The sequence below is a fragment of the Nicotiana tomentosiformis genome, chromosome 7 (assembly GCF_000390325.3).
Source record: "Nicotiana tomentosiformis chromosome 7, ASM39032v3, whole genome shotgun sequence".
Classification (NCBI taxonomy): Eukaryota; Viridiplantae; Streptophyta; class Magnoliopsida; order Solanales; family Solanaceae; genus Nicotiana; species Nicotiana tomentosiformis.
The window spans coordinates 38,727,184-38,748,937 of NC_090818.1; positions in this window are offsets into that span (position 1 = coordinate 38,727,184).

A 21,754-nucleotide genomic window follows, 5' to 3' on the forward strand; every position below is an offset into this window, starting at 1 on the left:
ATGGTTTCTAATACAATCACAGTTTGATAACTCTAGTCATAGATATTTCATGATTTCAGACAAGTTCAGGTAACTACACAGTACCACAGAAATAACGGAATCACAGCTCACACGGTGCACGCCCACACGCCTGTCACCTAGCATGTGTATCACCTCAACACCAATCACATAACACATATAGTTAGGGTTCATACCCTCAGCCCCAAGATTAGAAGAGTTACTTACCTCGAACAGGCCAATTCCAACACCGAGCAAGCCAAGCGATGCTCCAAAATGCCATCACGCACGTTCCGACCTCCGAACTGCTCGAAACTAACCAAAAATAACTCAAATGCATCAAACAATGCTAAAGGAACAAATCCTGATCGAAATAGATCAAATCTTGAATCAAAAGCCCAAAATCGGCCAAAGCCCAACTCGGGCCCGCGCATCGGAACCCGATAAAATTTATAAAATTTAACAACCCATTCAATTACGAGTCCAACCATACTAGTTTCACTCAAATCCGACTCTAATTCGATATTCAAAACTCAAAATTTCATATTATGAAACTTTAGGCCAAAACCCCCAATTTCCTCTATAAAATTCACAATCCAATTACCAAAACCGAAGGTAGATTCGTGATATAAGATCAAAAATGAGTAGAAAACACTTACCCCAAGTTGTGTGGAAAATTTCCTCCCCAAAGTCACCCAATCCGAGCTCCAAAATCTGAAAATGAAGATAGAAACCAAAGACCTCGAATTATAGGTTCTGCCCAGCGATTTCCGCATTTGCAGAAAATTCGTCGCACCTGCGACAATCGCTTTTGCGGAAAAACATCGCATCTGCAAAAATGGCCTTGCCCAGCAACCCCGCACCTGCGGTATCAAACTCCGCATATGCGAAGACACTCGCACCTGCGCTTCCACTCGACGCACCTGCGCATCCGCAACTGCGCCCTTTTCTCCGCTTCTACGGGCCTACTCATCCAGCTCACATCTCGCATCTGCGACGCCTTTGTCGCTTCTGAGGCCATCGCACCTGCGCAAACCAGCCGTAGGTGCGATCATACCGGAATCCAGCAGCCTTCAGCAATGCAACATGAAGTGAAAATGATCTGAACCTCGTCCAAAACTCATCCGAGACACTCGAGACCCCGTCCGAATATACCAACAAGTCCCATAACGTAATACGGATCTTCTCGAGGCCTCAAATCACACCTAACAATATCGAAATGACAAATCATACCTAAATTCAAAATCAATGAACTTTGAAACTTCAACTTCCACGACCGATGCCGAAACCTATCAAATTACGTCTGATTGACCTCAAATTTTGCAAACACGTCACATTCATCATTACGGACCTGCTCCAGCTTCCAGAATCGGAATCCGACCCCGATATCAAAAAGTCCACTCCTGGTCAAACTTTCTAAAATTTTAACTTTCGTCATTTCGAGCCAAATTAAACCACGGACCTCCAAATCACAATCTGGATGCGCTCCCAAGTCCAAAATCACCCAACGAAGCTAACGGAACCATCAAAATTCCAATCCGAGGTCAAATGTTAAAAACTCAAACTTGGTCAACTCTTTCAAATTTAAAGCTCCCTATTTGAGAATCATTCTTCCAAATCAGTCCCGAATAATCTAAAAACCAAAATCGACGATTCACACAAATAAAAATACATCATACGGAGCTACTTATGCCCGTAAACTACCGAGCGAAGTGCCAATGCTCAAAACGATCGATCGGGTCGTTACATCCTCCCCCACTTAAACATACGTTCATCCTCGAACGTGTCCAGAGTTGTTCTCAAATCCATCAAACTGCCGTATAACCTTACCATGCACATACCCGGGGATGATCCCACGTCACCCTATCCCATACAGGTCTGATAACACTACATAACTAATATTTCTCAATTCAACCTAGCCCACAAGCCTTAGAATCTAACTTCTAACATCCGTAATTTCTTATAAGATCTGAATCTTGCAACCTACACCCTGTATAAGTCTGAACAAGCAGTACCAAGCCACAACCATAACCCAAGATACAATCGCATGATATATCACATAACACAGATACTTGTAGCAATGATTTCTAATCACAGTAGCTGCTCAAAACAACCCAATATCGGTAATAAACCTCATATCAAATAAGACTCTATTCTAAAACCTTTGTACACTGCCGATGATGAAAGAAACACGCAGAACTTATAACATTCATCAGATCAACCAGTCATGAAACTCCCTCTCCTTCGACAAGAACTATAGCAAATTTCTAAGCCGACTTTCGATATTATCCTTCCAACCATGTTGTAATCTATTCCGATAGTATCCATTCTAGGTCCAATGACCTCATCTCATCCAACACGACCACACTAGTGACATGACATACCCATAAAATCTAAAGCCACAACCCGTGCAATCCGTGCACCAATAAGCAACATTCCAAATGTACCCAATCATGGAAAACTGACTCAGACGGGAGAACTGTCCCGCAATCTCAACAAGTACCACCACAACGAAATGCTAAGAACCTATCACACACCGTAGAACCAAAACACGTGAATCTAACACAAGGGGTCATATCTCAACATAACTCCGCTCCAATACGTGACCCTATCCAAACACCGATCCATATGAAATACCTTAGCCACCATGCTCAAAATCAATAATCACGCGCAATCCGACATCAAGTACTCAAAGTGAATTACCATAACTATGGATAAGCAGATGACACAATGTCACACAAAACCCGAAAGAACATAACCCATACGCCATCAACCATGCAATACCCAATTACTCATCTACCTCAAATTATGCTATAAAGCCCAAATAGAACCGCACTATGTGTGCTTATAACCAACGAATCACAATTCCTCGTAGCATGGAAGAGTAACTCACAGATCATTTCAGAACACGAATAAGTTCAATAACAACCGAATGGTATATCCCTCAATAATAGCAGTATGGAGCCAACTAATCCGGCTCGGTGTAGAATACACATCCAAATTGGGCCTACCAATGGACCCCCAAGTCAACTCTGGTCACCCAACAATAGATAAATAACCCTCCGAAGGTCCACAATGACTGAATCATAACACATACTATCATCTGGCTAGCTTCGTCCATGACTTCACAGTCTGCAACCATGAAACAATATGTTTTTGAGAACCCTCAGTCTCCAACTCCATAGAATACACGAATCACCATATTTGATTCCATCTCCACCGCCCGAATGTCTAACACATCTCTCATACACGATCATCCCACGAGGAATACTTCTAAAATTCTTCTGTGCCACCTAGAAAAATTTGAATATCAGCAGTCGATCAACCAGGAGAGTGCCTCAGTATCCGTGAAGTATCCATAAATCAAAACACATTGCCCCTTCTGAAATGTATACTTTCATCAAGCCATGCCGATTAGTAATATCAGTTACCTAGTCATCTGAAACCGTCCATGCTGCCTACGAATCTATGCCATTCCCTTCCAAACTGACTTGTGACCTTGCACATGCAAATCTCAATCCCACACAATACCGCATCTACCATGCCATCCTGTGAAGAGTACAAGAATATCATAATCAACTCTAAATCACAAGCAGAATACATACCCAATCAGTCAGAAACCTTCCATTTGATCTCATCCGAAGAAATCCCAATACGCAATATATTCCTTACGCCGGTAGGAAATATACTCCTCGAACCGTGTTAAAAACCATTGAGAACTCTTCGAAACCCATTTGCACACAACCAAGCTATCACAACTGAATCTTTCTAACTCAACCCAGCCACGCAGGTCGCCAAAACACAAGAGCATGGCCATGAAACACCTGTGGAGGCTAGCCACATCATAAGTACCCAAAGAACCGATTATATCCGTTACCGTGCTGATCCAACCTACTACCACGATGTCCTATTTCTTCAAGTCCCTTCCAAATTACTTTCAAATTGATACTTCTCCTTGCTGGAATACCACGACCCTTAACCAAAATTCACCACACAAGAGATCCTAGTATAAAACCACAACGCCCTAATGCCATATGCCGCCGAATTCCCTTTTAAGTACCCCAAAGCATCACAACCGAGACATCCACTCCGAAAGACCTTATGTGAATTTAAAATTGTTCCTCTTCCCTTTTCTTATACTAAAATGTAGAACGCATAGTCATACAGAATTACCGCAAGTCTCGACACCATCCAATGTAACTCTCAATTTCTAGCCATATACACATCTTGAAAATTCCTAATCGCTACATATAAATCTTGAATCCATTAGAACCATTCTCAAGAGTCATCGACTTTGCTCAAATCTAAATTTCACCGCCCCAAATGGGTTAAAAGACACGTGCCCCACTAGCACAATAACACCCAAAGAAGTAACCCTGCCTTAATACCACCGATCAAATTCATACTCTATGTACACTACATCCTTCGCGAATAACCACTCAATTATTTTATGATTCTCATGATTTTCATATACTCCTAAAGTGCCATAACCCGTATCCAAAAATTTCCTTACTCGAGTCATTCTTGAACTCAACCTTGCAAGTCATAACTAATCCACAAGTATGCCTCAGACCAAAATTAAAATTTAACACATAACCATGAAATCAAACTGTCAATAGCAGGCTCCCCCACTTGTCTCAAAGCCATAAATTAAAACACTCCATAATTCTCAATACCCATACTTTATTACTACCATAATACCGCGGTGAGATTAAACTAAATCCTTCATCGGCTCATGCAACACAAACCATCTAGTACCTCAATCATCTGCAATCTCGCATTCATCCTTGTGATGGTTAAGCCAACTTCCGCAAGCGATCTAAACTCAAATTGCAACATATATCATTCACTAGTAAAGGAGAACTCTCTACAAATCATCATAGGGATCACACAACCTCAGGACACCTCGCATGAGACAACCCACCTGCTTTGCCTCAAACTGACATCTCCTTATACCCTTCCACAGTCACGACTACTACACAATCACTTTATCTTCTCGCTTCTGAACTCATCAACAAGACATGAGAATCTACTTTACTCCATAACTAAAAAACATGAGAGATCCCTCAACACACCCAGAACTCGAGACCATATGCCAAATCAAGACAGGAATCAAACACCTAATAGTCCTTGCTACATATCAAGTAAACTCTTCTCATCATAATCGTACAATCTGAACACATCTCGCAATCACATCATTCTCACCACATAGTCATCCAATCATAAATTCCACTAATGGGGACACCAACGGACCTATAAGTCCCAAAAGCACGTGCTCACATAATCGAAATCTTCGTGCTCAAGCTACCATCAAAACTCGGCCTCAAGTCCTCCAGACTGGCCCATCATCACCACGCCAAAATCATATCTCGCACCTCAACTATGGAATCACAAGCCACCTGCGCATAGCCGATACTGAGCGCTCACATGTGCATATGAATGCGTGGAAGGAATTTAAAGAGTTACGCTTAAAGCTAAATCAATGTTGCACGATAAGGAAAGAAAAATGGGAAGTATATCCTAAATGTCATGTAGCCTCTCGAAGATAGGTATGGACGTCATCACACCGATCCGCAAGACTCTACTAGACACTTGCTCATGACTTGTAGAACTTATGAAACTAGAGCTCTGATACCACCTTGTCACGACTCCCAAATCCACTAGTCGTGATGACACATAACCCAACCCGCTAGGTAAGCCAATTAACCACTAACCAATTCCAATAACAATTAATAAAGCGATTAAGTAAAGAAATATTTGAATCTTATACATTTCCCAAGGACTGATAGTACAAATCATGAGCTTCTAAGAATATAGTTTACAAAGCGGAAATGAAGTAAATACATCATCTGTTTGAAAATTACATTAACAGAGTTTTATAGATCTAAGGCTACCATGAACAAGAGGCAGCTACAACCGGGATGCAGGTATATCTTCAAATCCATCTCCCATTGAACACAGCAACATCAGCAGTCAGTATCTGCACGCAAAGTATAGAAGTGTAGTATGAGTACAACCGACCCCATGTACACAATAAGTAACAAACCTAACCTTAGGTTGAAAGTAGTGATGAGCTAACACAAAGGTCGGGTCCAACACAAATATTCCACAACAGTTGATAACAGCATAGTACAAGTAACAAAAGAGGTATCTCAGAAATAAAATGCTCAGTTCGATCACAGTGCCAGAAAGATAGGCATTTCTTTTCAAGTATCTCGATGAAACCCAAATCTTTTACCGAAACAGCCAAAATACGAGTAAGTTTGAAAACTATGATTTTTCCCAAAATTCCTTTCAACAATAAAGAAGATGTTTCATTTTCCTTTCAGATAGCAAGTGTAAGATGTCTCTATGCCCATATGTAAAAATGTATGAGAAGTCATAAATGACGTGATACTATACAATAGGAGGAAAAATGCATCTATATGCCTGTATGTCAAGTGTGCATGCCAAATGCGATGCAAATTAGGTACCTGCGCTCACTGGGGGTGTGCAGACTCCGGAGGGGCTCCTAACAGCCCAAGCGCTATAATCCGCATGGACAACTCACGTGCTGCACGGACAACTCATGTGCCATAATATCAATATCTGGAATCGCACAGACAACTCACGTGCTGCACGGACAACTCACGTACTACAGTAAGCCAATCTGACCCGCTACGGCGTGCAGCCCGATCCCATAATCATCCTCACAACCAGGCCCTTGGCCTCACTCAGTTATCAATCTCTCCAGTCTCTCGGGCTCACAATGTCATGATACTAGCCCGAAAACAATGATATGATACATCAATAAATAATAACAGAGACTGAGATATGATATGCATGTGAATGCGTATGACTGAGTATGTAATGCAATGAAATCAGATTACTCAACAACAGAAATGACCTAAGTGGGTCCCAACACAATAAGCATGTAACCTAGACATGGTTTCTAACACAATCACAGTTCGATAACTGTAGTACGTAGAGATTTCATGATTTCAGACAAGTTCAGGTAACTACACAGTACCACAGAAATAACGGAATCACAGTTCACATGGTGCACGCCCACACGCCTATCACCTAGCATGTGTGTCGCCGCAACACCAATCACTTAACACATATAGTCAGGGTTCATGCCCTCAGCTCCAAGATTAGAAGAGTTACTTACCTCGAACAAGCCAATTCCAACACCGAGCAAGCCAAGCGATGCTCCAAAATGCCATCCCGCGCGTTCCGACCTCCGAACGGCTCGAAACTAACCAAAAATAACTCAAATGCATCAAACAATGCTAAAGGAACCAACCCAGGCCTGCACATCGGAACCCGACAAAATTTACAAAATTTAACAATCCATTCAATTACGAGTCCAACCATACTAGTTTCACTCAAATCCGACTCCAACTCGATGTTTAAAACTCAAAAATTCATATTATGAAACTTTAGGCCAAAACCCCTAGTTTCCTCGATAAAATTCACAATCCAATTACCAAAACCGAAGGTAGATTCGTGATATAAGATCAAAAATGAGTAGAAAACACTTACCCCAAGTTGTGTGGAAAATTTCCTTTCCAAAGTCACCCAATCCGAGCTCCAAAATCCGAAAATGAAGATAGAAAACCAAAGACCTCGAATTATAGGTTCTGCCCAGCAATTTCCGCATTTGCGAAAACTTCGTCGCACCTGCGACCACTACTTTTGCGGAAAAAAATCGCTTATGCGAAAAATGGCCTTGCCCAGCAATCCCCGCACCTACGGTATCAAACTCTGCATCTGCGAAGTCACTCGCACCTGCGCTTCTACTCGACGCACCTGCGCATCCGCACTTGCGCCCTTTTCTCTGCTTATGCAGGCCTACTCATCCAGCTCTCATCTCGCATCTGTGATGCCTTTGTCGCTTCTGAGGCCATCGCACTTGCGCAAACCAACCGCAGGTGCGATCATACCAGAATCCAGCAGTCTTCAGCAATGCAACATGAAGTGAAAATGATTCGAACCTTGTCCAAAACTCATCTGAGCCACTCGGGACCCCGTTTGATTATACCAACAAGTCCCATAACATAATACGGACCTTCTCGAGGCCTCAAATCACACCTAACAACATCGAAACGACGAATCACACCTAAATTCAAAATCAATGAACTTTGAAAATTCAACTTCCACAACCGATGCCGAAACCTATCAAATTACGTCTGATTGACCTCAAATTTTGCACACACGTCACATTCAACATTAAGGACCTGTTCTAACTTTCGAAATCGGAATCCAACCACGATATCAAAAATTCCACTCCCGGTCAAACTTTTCAAAATTTTAACTTTTGCCATTTCGAGCCAAATTCAACCACGGGCCTCCATATCATAATCCGGACGAGTTTCTAAGTCCAAAATCGCCCAACGGAGCTAACAGAACCATCAAAATTTCAGTTTGAGGTCAAATGCTAAAAAGTCAAACTTGGTCAACTCTTTCCAATTTAAAGCTCCCTAGTTGAGAATCATTCTTCCAAATCGGTCCCAAATAACCTAAAAATCAAAACCGACGATTCACACAAATCAAAATACATCATACGGAGCTACTCGTGCCGTAAACTACCGAGCAAAGTTCCAATGCTAAAAACGGCCGACGGGTCGCTACATTAGGATTCGCTGGAATAGATTAATTGTTTGGGTTTAATTTAGTTGATAGATAATCACAAGTCCCTGTGGGTACAATATCTGGACTTACAATTCTATATTACTTGTACGACCACGTATATTTGCTTGTGCGTTTGGGAGCAACATGCGCGCTATACCTATATAAAAAATAGTTCCATCTCCTTCCCCCACCATACGCGAACCAGCAGACCCCAAAATGTAGTGCACGTAATTGTAATCTAGTGCCCTTTAGCGTAGTAAAATGTAGTGTCCTTTAGCGTAGTATCTTTGTAGTTATTGAAATTAATCATTTCATTATCTCTTAACCCCAAGAATATTTGAAAAAAAGATGATAGTTCAAACACAAACTCTCTCGAATGTTCGTCAACAAATATAAGAAAATAACATAAAAACAACAATATTTGTCAAACTAAGTATTTTTATATCAATACTTATTAATTATATCATGTATAGTTATAAAATAATAAACTAACATATAAAATAAGAAACAAACATAGAAAGTAATAAACAAACATATAAAATAATAAACAAACATATAAAATAATAAACTAACGTATAAAATAAGAAACAAACATATAAAATAATAAACTAACGTATAAAATAATAAACTAACATATAGAATAAATAACTAACATATAAAATAATAAACTAATATATAAAATAATAACCTAACATATAAAATAATAATATAGAAAATGTATCAACTTAAGTAATAATATAGTAAAAATATCGATTAAATATTAATATAAAAGATATTGGAATATATTTAAAGACGTTAAGCAATCAAAAAGAAAAATACTTTAATTAATATTGTTCAATTTACAGACATCGTCATGGAGGTTTCCCTTGTGCATCCCGGGCCTGCATCTCGAGAGGTACTGTTGCTACAGGGCAACCATAGGTCTTCATATATCTGGGATGGGCAGTGTTTGTCCCGGACATTTCTCCCCAAACGTATAGACGATATGTGGGAGTTCATTAGGGACCACCCACTCCATCCCCGTATAGTTAGACGCCTTCAGGATACGGGTTTCTACAGGACCATAGAGATCGGCCGGTTGTAGTTCGACTGGGCGTTGATCATGGCTATGATAGAGCGGTGGCGACCGGAGATACATACGTTTCATCTACCCATCGACGAGGCTACCATCACGCTTGAGGACGTGGAGGTTCTCTTCGGGATGTCGGTTGATGGATTACCTGTAGCTTACCCGCATGCTCTTAGAGACTATAGGAGAGTGCATTACCTGCATATGTTGCAGCGACTCACCGCTTTCTAGCCAGTGGAGGAGACTGCATTGAGTGGGGCGAGTCGATTACAGCTGACGCCCGTCCGGCAGCATCTGGCGGCGATGGATGCGGAGATTACGGATGATTTACCGGCGGAGGATATTGACCGGCACACGAGATTGTTGTTACTGCTAATGTTTGGTGGTGTAATGTTCTTGAACACTTCGAGAAACCTAGTCAGCTTGATATTTCTACATCATCTGGAGTGGCTAGATGATTTACCTTGTTACAGCTAGGGTGCAGCTTTTCTAGGTTACCTGTATAGGCAGATGTGCCAGGCGTGCATGTCACATCTAGTTGCCCATGCACGCCCGGCACATCTGCCTATACATGTAACCTAGAACAGTTGCACCCCAGTTGTAACTAGGTAAATCATCTAGTCGCTCCAGATGATGTAGAAATCTCAAGCTAACTAGGTTTCTCGAAGTGTTCGGGAACAGCACACCACCAAACATCAGCAGCAACAACAATCTCATGTGTCGGTCGATATCCTCCGCCAGTGAATCATCCGTAATCTCCACATCCATTGCTGCTAGATGTTGTCAAACGGGCATCAACTACAATCGACTCACCCCACTCAATGCAGTCTCCTCTGCTGACTAGAAACTGATGAGTCGTTGCAACATATGCAGGTAATGCACTCCCTTATAGTCTCTAAGAGCATGCGGGTAAGCTATAGGTAATCCATCAACCGACATCCCGAAAAGAACCTCCACGTCCTCAAGCGTGATGGTAGCCTTACCGATGGGTAGATGAAACGTGTGCATCTCTGGTCGCCACCACTCTATCATAGCCGTAATCAACGCCCAGTCGAACTGCAACCGGCCGATCTCTATGATCCTATAGAAACCCGTATCCTGAAGGCATCTAACTATACGGGGATGGAGTGGGTGGTCCCTAATGAACTCCCACATATCATCTATACGTCTGGGGTAGAATGTCTGGGACAAACACTGCCCATCCCAGATGTATGAAGACCTATGGTTGCCCTGTAGCAATAGTACCTCTCGAGATGCAGGTTTGGGATGCACAGGGGGAACCTCCATGACGATGTCTGTTGATGTTTGGCTATAATTATATATTTTTAGTGCATTACTTACCTTATATTTTAGGGGTTTAATTCTAAACTATACTATATTTATGTTTAATTGAGCTTATTTTATGTGTAGGTACGTTGAAGACGAAACTGGGAGAAAAGTAGAGATTTTATGTGTATTTTATACACTACAAGAATGGAGGTATGATCAATTAATTATTGGATATACAATGAGTAAAGTGTAACATTACAAAAGAAGACAAAAGTCAATTACAAAAGAAGACAAGAAACAAGAATAAAAGCTGAAGCAAATGTTAAGCAACAAAATGAATTGAAGCAGAGAAGCATCAGGCGAAGCGAGCGAAAAAGATCGCGTTAGAGCAGGCGCCGCGAGGCCTTCGCGAGGTGTTCGCGAGACCGCGTTTCAGGCCTATTTTTGTCTCCTATTTGGTTTTGGACTTGGTTATTTCGTCTAGGCATTTTTCCTACACATATAAATAGTCATTAAACACCATTTTTAGAAAGGGAGACCGACATTAGATAGAGATTTGACCTAAGGAGGCAAGAACACACTAGGAGCAAGGCAGAGAATTCTTCTACGAGTTTTTCACTTCCTTCTTCCTATTTCCATTATTGGTTATAAATTCTAGTATTGTAGTTTTTTATACTATTATGAATAGATAATTTGTTATCTAGAGTTTTGATAGAACCTTTTGTAGGATAAATGCTTGTTATGTTTTTATATAATTGAGCCGTTGGATTTCTCTACTTGTTCAACTACGTTATTATTGTGGTTGGTTGAAGAGCTCTCAATTGATTGTGCCTATTTAGTATGTATTACTCGAAAGAGAGTGCATATTTAGGTAGTTGTTGAACAACATCACTCCTAACGTATATGAGGGATCAATACAGTGGGTTTAAAGGTGGGATTAGGATAACGAAACCTTGGTGCGATCCGAGTGAGCCGTACTTAGTGCCAGCTAGCGTAATTCAGAAGAATATGTCTACTAAATTATGGTAGTTACTCGGGAGAGAATTACGACACTCAGAGCGCTCCTGATCGGTAGAGAAAACTTAGGCAAAATTATAGAAGGCATAGCGGGAAGGATTCCGACAATTGGGAAAATCATAACTCTAGACCTCCTTAGTCTTGTCTCAAATTTCATCCTTGTTAGTTGATAATTTTACTGCTTTATAATAGTTGTTAGTTAATTAATTAGAAATAAATATTATAATTTCTATAATTAGAAAATTATTTGGATTTGTGTTTCTTAGCAATATTGAACAGTTGTAGCTAAGCCTTAGTTCTCTGTGGGATTCGACTCCGGACTTGTAAACCGGATTATATTTGCAACGACCGCTTAGTCCTTTTTATAAGGCATAGTTGGGCGTGATCATCTGTAAATTGAACAATATTAGTTAAAGTATTTTATTTTTGATTGCTTAACGTATTTAAATATATTGCAATATCTTTTATATTAATATTTAATCGATACTTTTACTATATGATTACTTAAGTTGATACATTTTCTATATTATTATTTTATATATTAATTTATTATTTTATATGTTAGGTTATTATTTTATATATTAGTTTATTATTTTATATGTTAGTTAATTATTCTATATGTTAGTTTATTATTTTATATCTTAGTTTATTATTTTGTATGTTAGTTTATTATTTTATATCTTAGTTTATTACTTTCCATGTTTGATTCTTATTTTATATGTTTGTTTCTTATTTTATATGTTAGTTTATTATTTTATAACTATACATGATATAATTAATAAGTATTCATATAAAAATACTTAGTTTGACAAATATAGTTGTTTTTTATGTTATTTTCTTACATTTGTTGACTAATATTCGAGAGAGTTTGTGTTTGAACTATCATCTTTTTTCAAATATTTTTGGGGTTAACAGATAATTAAATGATTATATTCAATAACTACAAAGATACTACGCTAAAGGGCACTACATTTTACTACGCTAAAGGGCACTAGATTACAATTACGGGCATTACATTACAATTTCGGGCACAACATAACACTAAAGGGAACTAAACAATAAAGTCACATATTAATATACGTACAACAATAAAATCTAAATAACATTAATCATTCATAAAATAACAATTTATCAATTTTAATAATCTTTTAGCACATAAATAATCTAATCAGGATAAAAAATAACAAATTAATTTAATCACAAAATAATCAGAAAAATACATATACCACAGTAAAAAAAACAACTAATAAACATTTTTTATAACAACTAATAACATCAATTATTCATAAAACAATAATTTATCTATTTACTAATTCTTTACCACAACAATAATCTAATCCGGATAAAAAATAACAAATTCATTAAATCACAAAACAATCACGAAAAAACATAGATCACAGTAAAAAATAACTAAACGTATTTTTTATACATGAGTTTTAACAAAAAGTAAGTCGGAATATCTCGATTTATAATTTTTTGAAAGGTGAAGATTTGATGATTTGGGGGCCGAAACGAGCAATCCACTACGCGATAACGCCTGAGCTCCGGTGTAAGCTTGCTAAAATACCGAGAAGATATACTTTTTGTGAGACGAGGGGGGGTCCACTGAGTGTTGTTTCTTTAAAAATGAAAGGGGGGCGATTTTTTTGTTTTGGGGTCAGTTGGTTCGCGTCTGGTGGGGGAAGGAGATGGCACAGTTTTTTAAATAAGTATAGCACGCATATAGTATAGCGCCTTATATATGCGCGCTATACCTCCCTCCCATTTTAAGTTCAAATATAGCGCGGTTATTCACCGCGCTATACCTTAATGGACAAAATTGCCATTAAGGTATAGAGCGGTGAATAACCGCGCTATATATAAAATGGTGCCCAGTTTTTTTTAACCTATTTGTGTCGCTTGAGTCCAAAAGAACCACACTTTGATTCCGAATTCAACTTTAAAGTGTAGAATTTCACGGCATTAATTTCTTTTTCCCAATTCGGAACCACTTGCCACAGGGTCTTTTCTAGCATATGAATTCTTACACATGCAGGCAAAAGTTTAAGTGCGGCACTAATATTTAGGGGTCGTTTGGTAGGCGGATTAAATTATCCCAGGATTATATTCCCTGAACTAATTTATCCCACTTGAGAGATGGGATAATATAATCCCAAGTTTGATGGGATAAGGTGGGATATACTGTATTAAGATTGGATTAAATTTATACCATACTAGTTTTAGTGTACGTGCGTTGCATGTGTATTCCGCATCAATTAATAAAATTTGTATACAAGTAAAGAAAATGATTCAGATTTTAATGGTAATAACGACTCTTTTGAGAAAATGTTAAACTGTATGATACCAAATTGGTCAAATTACCTTTTTTGTATTCATCAAGGAGAGTTTGGGTAGGACGAAGAAGGTGGAGTTTTGTTGGATGAGGGGATTATCCGTCGGAGATGGCAGACCTGCTTCCATAATCTCTTGAACGAGGAGAGGGGCAAGGCATTGTACTGGGTGATTTGGAACTCTCCGGGAGTCGTTATAACTTTGGGTATTGTGGGAGGATTAGAGTTGATGAGGTTGAGGGGGCTATGCATAAGATGAGCAGGGGCAAAGCGATAGGGCCGGATGAAATTCCGGTGGAATTTTGGAAGAGTGCGGGCAAGGAGGGCTTGGAGTGGCTCACTAGGTTATTTAATGTCATTTTTAGAACGAAGAAGAAGCCCGAAGAGTGGAGGTGGAGCACGATGGTTCCTATATACAAGAACAAGGGTGATATCCAAAATTGCAATAACTATTGGAGTATCAAGCTGCTTAGCCATACTATGAAAGTCTGGGAGGGTGGTAGAGCTAAGGGTGAGGAAGAGTGTGTCTATTTCTGAGAACCAGTTCGGGTTTATGCCGGGGCATTCGACTACAAAAGTCATCCACCTTGTTAGGAGATTGATGGAGCAGTATAGGGAGAGGAACAAGGACTTACATATGGTGTTCATCGACTTAGAAATGGCATATGATAAAGTCTCGGGGGAGGTTTTGTGGAGATGTTTGGAGGCTAGAGGTGTACTTGTTGCCTATTTTAGGATGAGTAAGAACATGTATGATGGAGCAAAGACCCGAGTGAGGACGGTGAATGGGGACTCAGACCATTTTCTAGTCATAATGGGGTTGCATCAGGGGTCGGCACTCAGCTCTTTTTTGTTTGGCCTGGCGATGGACGTACTAACGCACTGCATACAAGGGGAGGTGCTGTGGTGCATGCTATTTGCAGATGATATTGTATTGATTGATGAGACACGAGGCGGTATGAACGCGAAGTTATAGGTATGGAGGTAGACCCTGGAGTCTATAGATTTCAAGTTGAGCAGGACCAACACAGAATACTTGGAGTGTAAGTTCAGTGGTGAGATTCAGAGAGGAGAAGGGAAAGTGAGGCTGGACTCGCAGGTCATCCCTAGGAGAGGAAGTTTTAAGTACCTTGGGTCTATTATTCAGGGAGGTGGAGAGATTGATGAAGATGTCACGCATCGTATTGGGGCGGGATGGATGAAATGGAGACTCGTTTTCGGTATTTTGTGTGACAAGAAGGTGCCACCGAAACTTAAAGGTAAGTTCTACAGAGTGGTGGTCAGACCAACTATGTTGTATGGGGATGAGTATTATCCAGTTAAGATCGCTCATGTCCAGAAGATAAAGGTAGCAGAGATGAGGATGTTGAGATGGATATGCGGGCACACCAGGGTAGATAGGATTAGGAATGAGGTTATTCGCGACAAGGTGAGTGTGGCCCCTATTGAGGAGAAGATGCGGGAAGTGTAGCTTAGGTGGCTTGGTCATGTGAGGAGGAAGAGCACAGATGTCCCAGTGAGGAGGTGTGTGAGGTTGACATTAGAGGGCCTACGAAGAGGTAGAGGTAGGCCGAAGAAGAACTGGGGAGAGATGATTATGCAAGACATGGCACAGTTTTAGCTGATCGAGGACATGAACCTTGATAGAAAGGGGTAGAGGTCGAGTATTAGGGTAGTAGGGTAGGTAGTCTAGAGTGTTCATAATAGTAGTATTCATACGCAGTCTCGCTTTCTGTTGGTAGTAAGTTTTTATGACTAATCATTGTTTTCTTTCATTGTTGATAACCTTACTATCTTGTTATTTTTATTCTGTTTTTATATGGCTTTTTGGTGTTGTCCCTTCTTGTCTATATTTTCATTAATGTGGTGTTAATGCTTTCCTAAGTCGAGGGTCTATTGGAAACATCCACTCTATCCGCACAAGGTAGGAATAAGGTCTGCGTACATACTACCCTCTCCAGACCTCACGGTGTGGGATAATACTAGGTATATGTAACGACCTGGCCGGTCGCTTCGAGAGTTATAGCCCCGTTTTCCCCATTTCTACTTCTTTTTGTGTTATTTAGTTATATTATGTTATATCGGATTAGTTGGTTTGAGACCGGAGTAGTTTCAGAGTGAATTGAGACACTTAGTCTCTTAAGTAGAAACTTAAGTTGGAAAAGTCAACCGGATGTTGACCTATGTGTAAACGATCTTGAAATTTAATTTTGATGGTTCTGTTAGCTCTGTTAGGTAATTTTGGACTTAGGATCACATCCGGAATATGATTTGGAGGTCTGTAGTCGAATTAGGCTTGAATTGGCGAAATTGGAAATTTGGTGATTTTTGGTCGGCAGTGGAAAATTTGATATCGGGGTTGGAATGGAATTCCCGAAGTTGGAGTAGGTTCGTAGTGTCATTTGCGACGTGTGTGAAAAATTTGAGGTCATTCAGACGTGGTTTGGTTGGTTTCGGCATCGGTTGCCGAATTTGAAATTTTAAAAGTTCTTAGGCTTGAATCCAAGGGTAATTTCGTGTTTGGATGTTATTTTAAGTGATTCCAAGGTTTGACTAAGTTTGTATGTTGATATATGACTTATTGCTATTTTTTGTTGAGGTCCCGAGGGCCTCGGAGTGATTCAAGCTAGTTAACGGATGTATCGAAGTTGGAATGCAGCTGAAGCTGCTGTTTCTACTATTTCCGCACCTGCGGAAAGAAGAGTCGCAGGTGCGGGGCCGCTGGTGCGCAGGGAGGTTCGCAGGTGCGGGCAGTGCTGGGCTAGGCAGGATGCACAGGTGCGAGTTGGAGGTCGCATCTGCGAGCCCGCAGGTGCGAAACCTGGGGCGCAGATACGGAAAGGGGGACGATGGGCACGCTTCGCAGAAGCGGAGGAAACGTGCAGGTGCGCCTTCGCAGGCACGGGGTTTTGGACCGCAGATGCGGAACCTGGGCTCCTAAGTGAGTTCCGCACCTGCAATGAATTTTTCCGCAGGTGCGGTGGCGCAGAAGCGTGAAATTTTCCACATGTGCGAAAAACTTGGGCAGAAACCATAAATAGAACCCTTCACGAATTTGGTTCATTTCCACCATTTTCAAGTCGGTTTTTGGAGCTTTTGGAGTGATATTTGAAGGGTAATTCAATGGCTATTAGTGAGATAAGTTTCTTGAGCCCTAATACTCGTATATATGGTGATTTTTCGTTGTTTAATTATGTAATTAGTGAAAATGAGGGGTTAGGGCTTGGAATTTTTGGAGAGTAATTTAAGGATTTGAAGGACCAAACGATGTCGGATTTTGATGAATTTGGTATGGTTAGACTCGTGAGTGAATAGGCTTTCTAGTTTTGTAAATTTTTTTGGATTTCGAGACATGGGCCCGGGGCCGAGTTTTAGCCAATTTTGGGTTTTTGGTCTAAATTAGTAGTTTTGCTTGTGGAATTCATTTCATTAGCGTATATTGATAGTATTGTACTGATTGTGAATAGATTTGGAGCATTTGGAGGCCGAGTCCAGAGGCAAGAGCATTGCGGGGTAGGAATTTGACCGGTTTGAGGTAAGTAACGATTGTAAATCTAGTCCTGAGGGTATGAAACCCCGAATTTTTGTATCATTCTACTATTTTGAGATGACGCACATGCTAGGTGACGGGCGTGTGGGCGTGCACTGTTGGGGATTGTGGCTTGGTCCATCCCGTAGCAACTGTAAAGTTGCATATTTTGTGGAAATTATATGATACTTACATGTTTTAGAAAGAGTTTCTGTAAATTGGGTTGAATGCCATGTTTGGGCCTTGTGTCAGTGCTATTTGGACCCTTAGGGGTCTTTTCTTACTATGCTCTCACTGTTTTCGATTGAAAATCTATACTCAATAATGGTTATACTTGTTTACTGCATAACTCAGTTTTATGACTCTATTTTTGATGCATATAAATGTTGTTTTGGGTCGAATGCCCCGTTTTTACTTAAATGCCCGAGTGGCTTTAGAGGTTTATGACTGAGTGAGGCCCTAGGGCCTGATTTGTGAGGATATTTATGGGATCGGGCTGCACGCCACAGCATGTTTGATATAGGCCGAGGGCCTGAGTGATTTATGCCATGATTTGGCTTGATATAGTGCTTGGGCTGAAGGAGCCCCTCCGGAGTCAGTGCACACCCCCAGTGAGCGTAGGTAACTACTGAGTGCGAGTGCCTAATGCCGAATGCTGTGTGACTGTGAGGCATGAGTGATTGTGAGGTATTCCCGATTGGCAAGAGTGATGGTGAGGTATGCCCTAGTGGCAAGAGTGATTGTGAGGTATGCCCGAGTGGCACGAGTGACTGTGAGGTTTGCCCGAGGGGCTGCTTATGATTTCATCATTTTTGCTCACCTTTGCATTGAGCCTTTGTTTGAAAATAAAAAACTGTTGAAAAATATTTTTAAATGATTTTTACTGGAACCGGGTTTAAACGAGATGATTTGATTCAAACACTGATTTTTAAAGCATGCTTTACTTTACTGAATTTTTGTGATATGAATATGATATGCTTTATTGCTCGTCACTACTGCTCAGTCTTTATTTATTGTTGTTACTTACTGAGTTGGCGTACTCACGTTACTCCCTGCACCTTGTGCGCAGATCCAGGTATAGCTAGACATGATAGCGGTTGTTGATTATTCTGGTTGCAGATTTTCTCGGGAATAGCAAGGCAGTTGCTTGGCGACCGCAGCCCCTGCTCTTCTCCCTCTTATCTTCCTTTAGTTGTATTTAGTTATTTTCCAGACTATTTTAGTCTTAATATTGTCAGACAAATTAGTAGATGCTCATGACTAGTGGCACCCCGTTGTTGGGCTTTTCTTTTCCGCACTTTCATTTTGATTTGAACTCCTTTACGAAGGTTTTGTTTTTTGTTGAATAACATTGAAACTTATCTTTGAAAGGAAAATATCGGTTTGTTTTGGAAATGAGTTGGCTTGCCTAGTTCCACGATAGGCGCCATCACGATAGGGGTTAGTTTGGGTCATGACAGATTGGTATCAGAGCCTAGGTTATATAGGTCTCACGAGTCATAAGCGGGTTTAGTAGAGTCTTGCGGATAGGTACGGAGACGTCTGTACTTATCTTCGAGAGGCTGCAGAACCTTTAGGAAGATTCCACATTCTTGAATTTTTGTCGTGCGAATCTGTTGATTCTAGTAACTAAACATTTATTGTTTCATTCTCTCACAGATGGTGAGGACTCTTACTACCGGTCAGGAGGGCCAGCCACCAATACCACCAGCCAGGGCCGCGAGAGGTCGAGGCCGCGGTAGAGGCCGTGGTAGGGGCAGAGGTGCAGCCTGTACACCAGCTGGGGCAGTACCTGCAGATCCTCAAACCTGTTGATATGTTCGGGCGAGGCCTCGGGGGCCTCGAGTGTTAACCGGACGAGGATCGGATCAATTTTGGAATTTTGAAGAATAACTGAAGCTTCCAGCTTCTGTCAGAATCGCACCTGCGCATCGGCCAGCCGCAGGTGCGAAGGAGAGGAGCTGCCCAGCAACCGCAGATGCGAAGGAATGGGCGCACCTGCGCTTGTGCAGAAGCGAGCAATTTGTCCGCAGGTGCAGTGCCAGGCCAAAGGAGGAAATGCGCACCTGCGAGAAATTTCCGCAGGTGCGAAATCCGCATGTGCGGTACTCCTCCGCATGTGCGAAAAACCTGTTTGGGCAGAACCATAAAACGGACGAAGCTCAGTCTATTTTTGTTCGTTTTTCTTCCATGTTTGGGCGATTTCAGAGCTTCTTGAGAGGAGATTTCAACTAGCAATTTGGATGTGAGTTAATTTTACACACCTTGAGTTAAATACATAGATTATGGGTAGATTATAACTAGTAAATCTTAGAAATCAAAGATTTAGATGAAAAATCTAGATTTTTATAAAAACGAGATTTTAACCATGAAAATGGTTATGGATTTGGGTAGAAATTATATATTTGAGTTCTTGAGATTATGGGTAACATTTTCATCCGAAAAATTCTGGAATCCAGGCATTTGGGCCCGGGGTAAATTTTAAGAATTTTACTATTTTGATTAGGGTAATTTATTTAATAGCCTAAATTCGAATTATTGAACATGTATTAATTATTTTGTATAATATTTGGATAGCTTCGGATTTTTTGGTACCAAATTATGAATTTAACGCGACGTGGTAATCGGAAAGTGAACTTTGAGACAAGGTAAGTCTCTTGTCTAATCTTGTGAGGGAGAAATTACCCCATAGGTAATTAAATTAATAATTATTGCAAATTGTGGGGGCTATGTACGCACGAGGTGACGAGAGTCCGTGCGTAGCTACTATTAATGCTAAAGTCCAGGTAGTTTAGGACATAAAGTATGAATTACTTGTGCAAATTGTATTCTTTATTGAATTAAATTATTTGATATATATTGTGAATTGTTAGGGAAGATATTAAAAGATGGAAATCTCATATGCTCAATTTTCTGTTTAAATTAATTAACTATTAAAAGAAATTGTTCATCCTCTTGAATTGATCTTTTAATGAATATACTCTCCTTCCGGAGGTACATAAAAAAATATCCCCCTTTCTTGTGAAGCGGACCGAACGCCTCCGCAGGATAGATGCATCTATGGATCGTGTCGCACGTCCCTCGGCAGTGTACACGACACTCTGGATCGGGCGGTACGACCTCGGCAGAAATCGTACCTAATAATAATAATTACACGATACTTTGATAGTTTATTGCAGCTTGTGAATCTAATTAATGGATTGAGAATTGTTGCATCTAAAAGAATTTGATTGATAAATTGGAAATTATTGGAAATTTAAAGAATTAATTATCTCTGCTTGTTAAGAAAATTATTGTTATTCTTGTAAATGAGGCTAATTGATAAATTAGAAATTTATTGGAATTGAAGGATTTTTAATTATTTCTGCTGGTTAAAAAAATCATTGTAAATTCTATAAATCATGTCGATCTAGATATTGCTATTTTTATTTTATTTATTATTATCGACTCTTAGTGAGTGTCAAAGTCGGCCATCTCGTCTCTACCTCTTCGAGATTAGGCTTGATACTTACTGGGTACACGTTATTTTCCGTACTCATGCTGCACTTGCTGCACATTTTATTGTGCAGGTACATATATGTCTAGCGGCCTTGTGGGCGTAGAGGTGTGGTTAAAAATTATGGAGACATAGGTGAGCTGCATTATGTATTACGATCCGCAGCCAACAGAGTCTCCTTCAGAGTTATTATATGTCTAATTTGTATTCTGGACAGATGCTGTATTTTAATTTTTACTCCCTCGTAAATGTTCATGCACTTGTGACATCGGATTTTGGGAATGGTTGTGAATTGTTTAGAAATTTAGTTGCTAAAAATATTTATCATTTACTCTATGAGTTTTTATCTTTATTATTTCATTGAAGAAATCTTGATTTCAAAAAAATACTAAAATGGGTAATTAAGCTAAGTGTGTATTGTTGGCTTGCCTGAC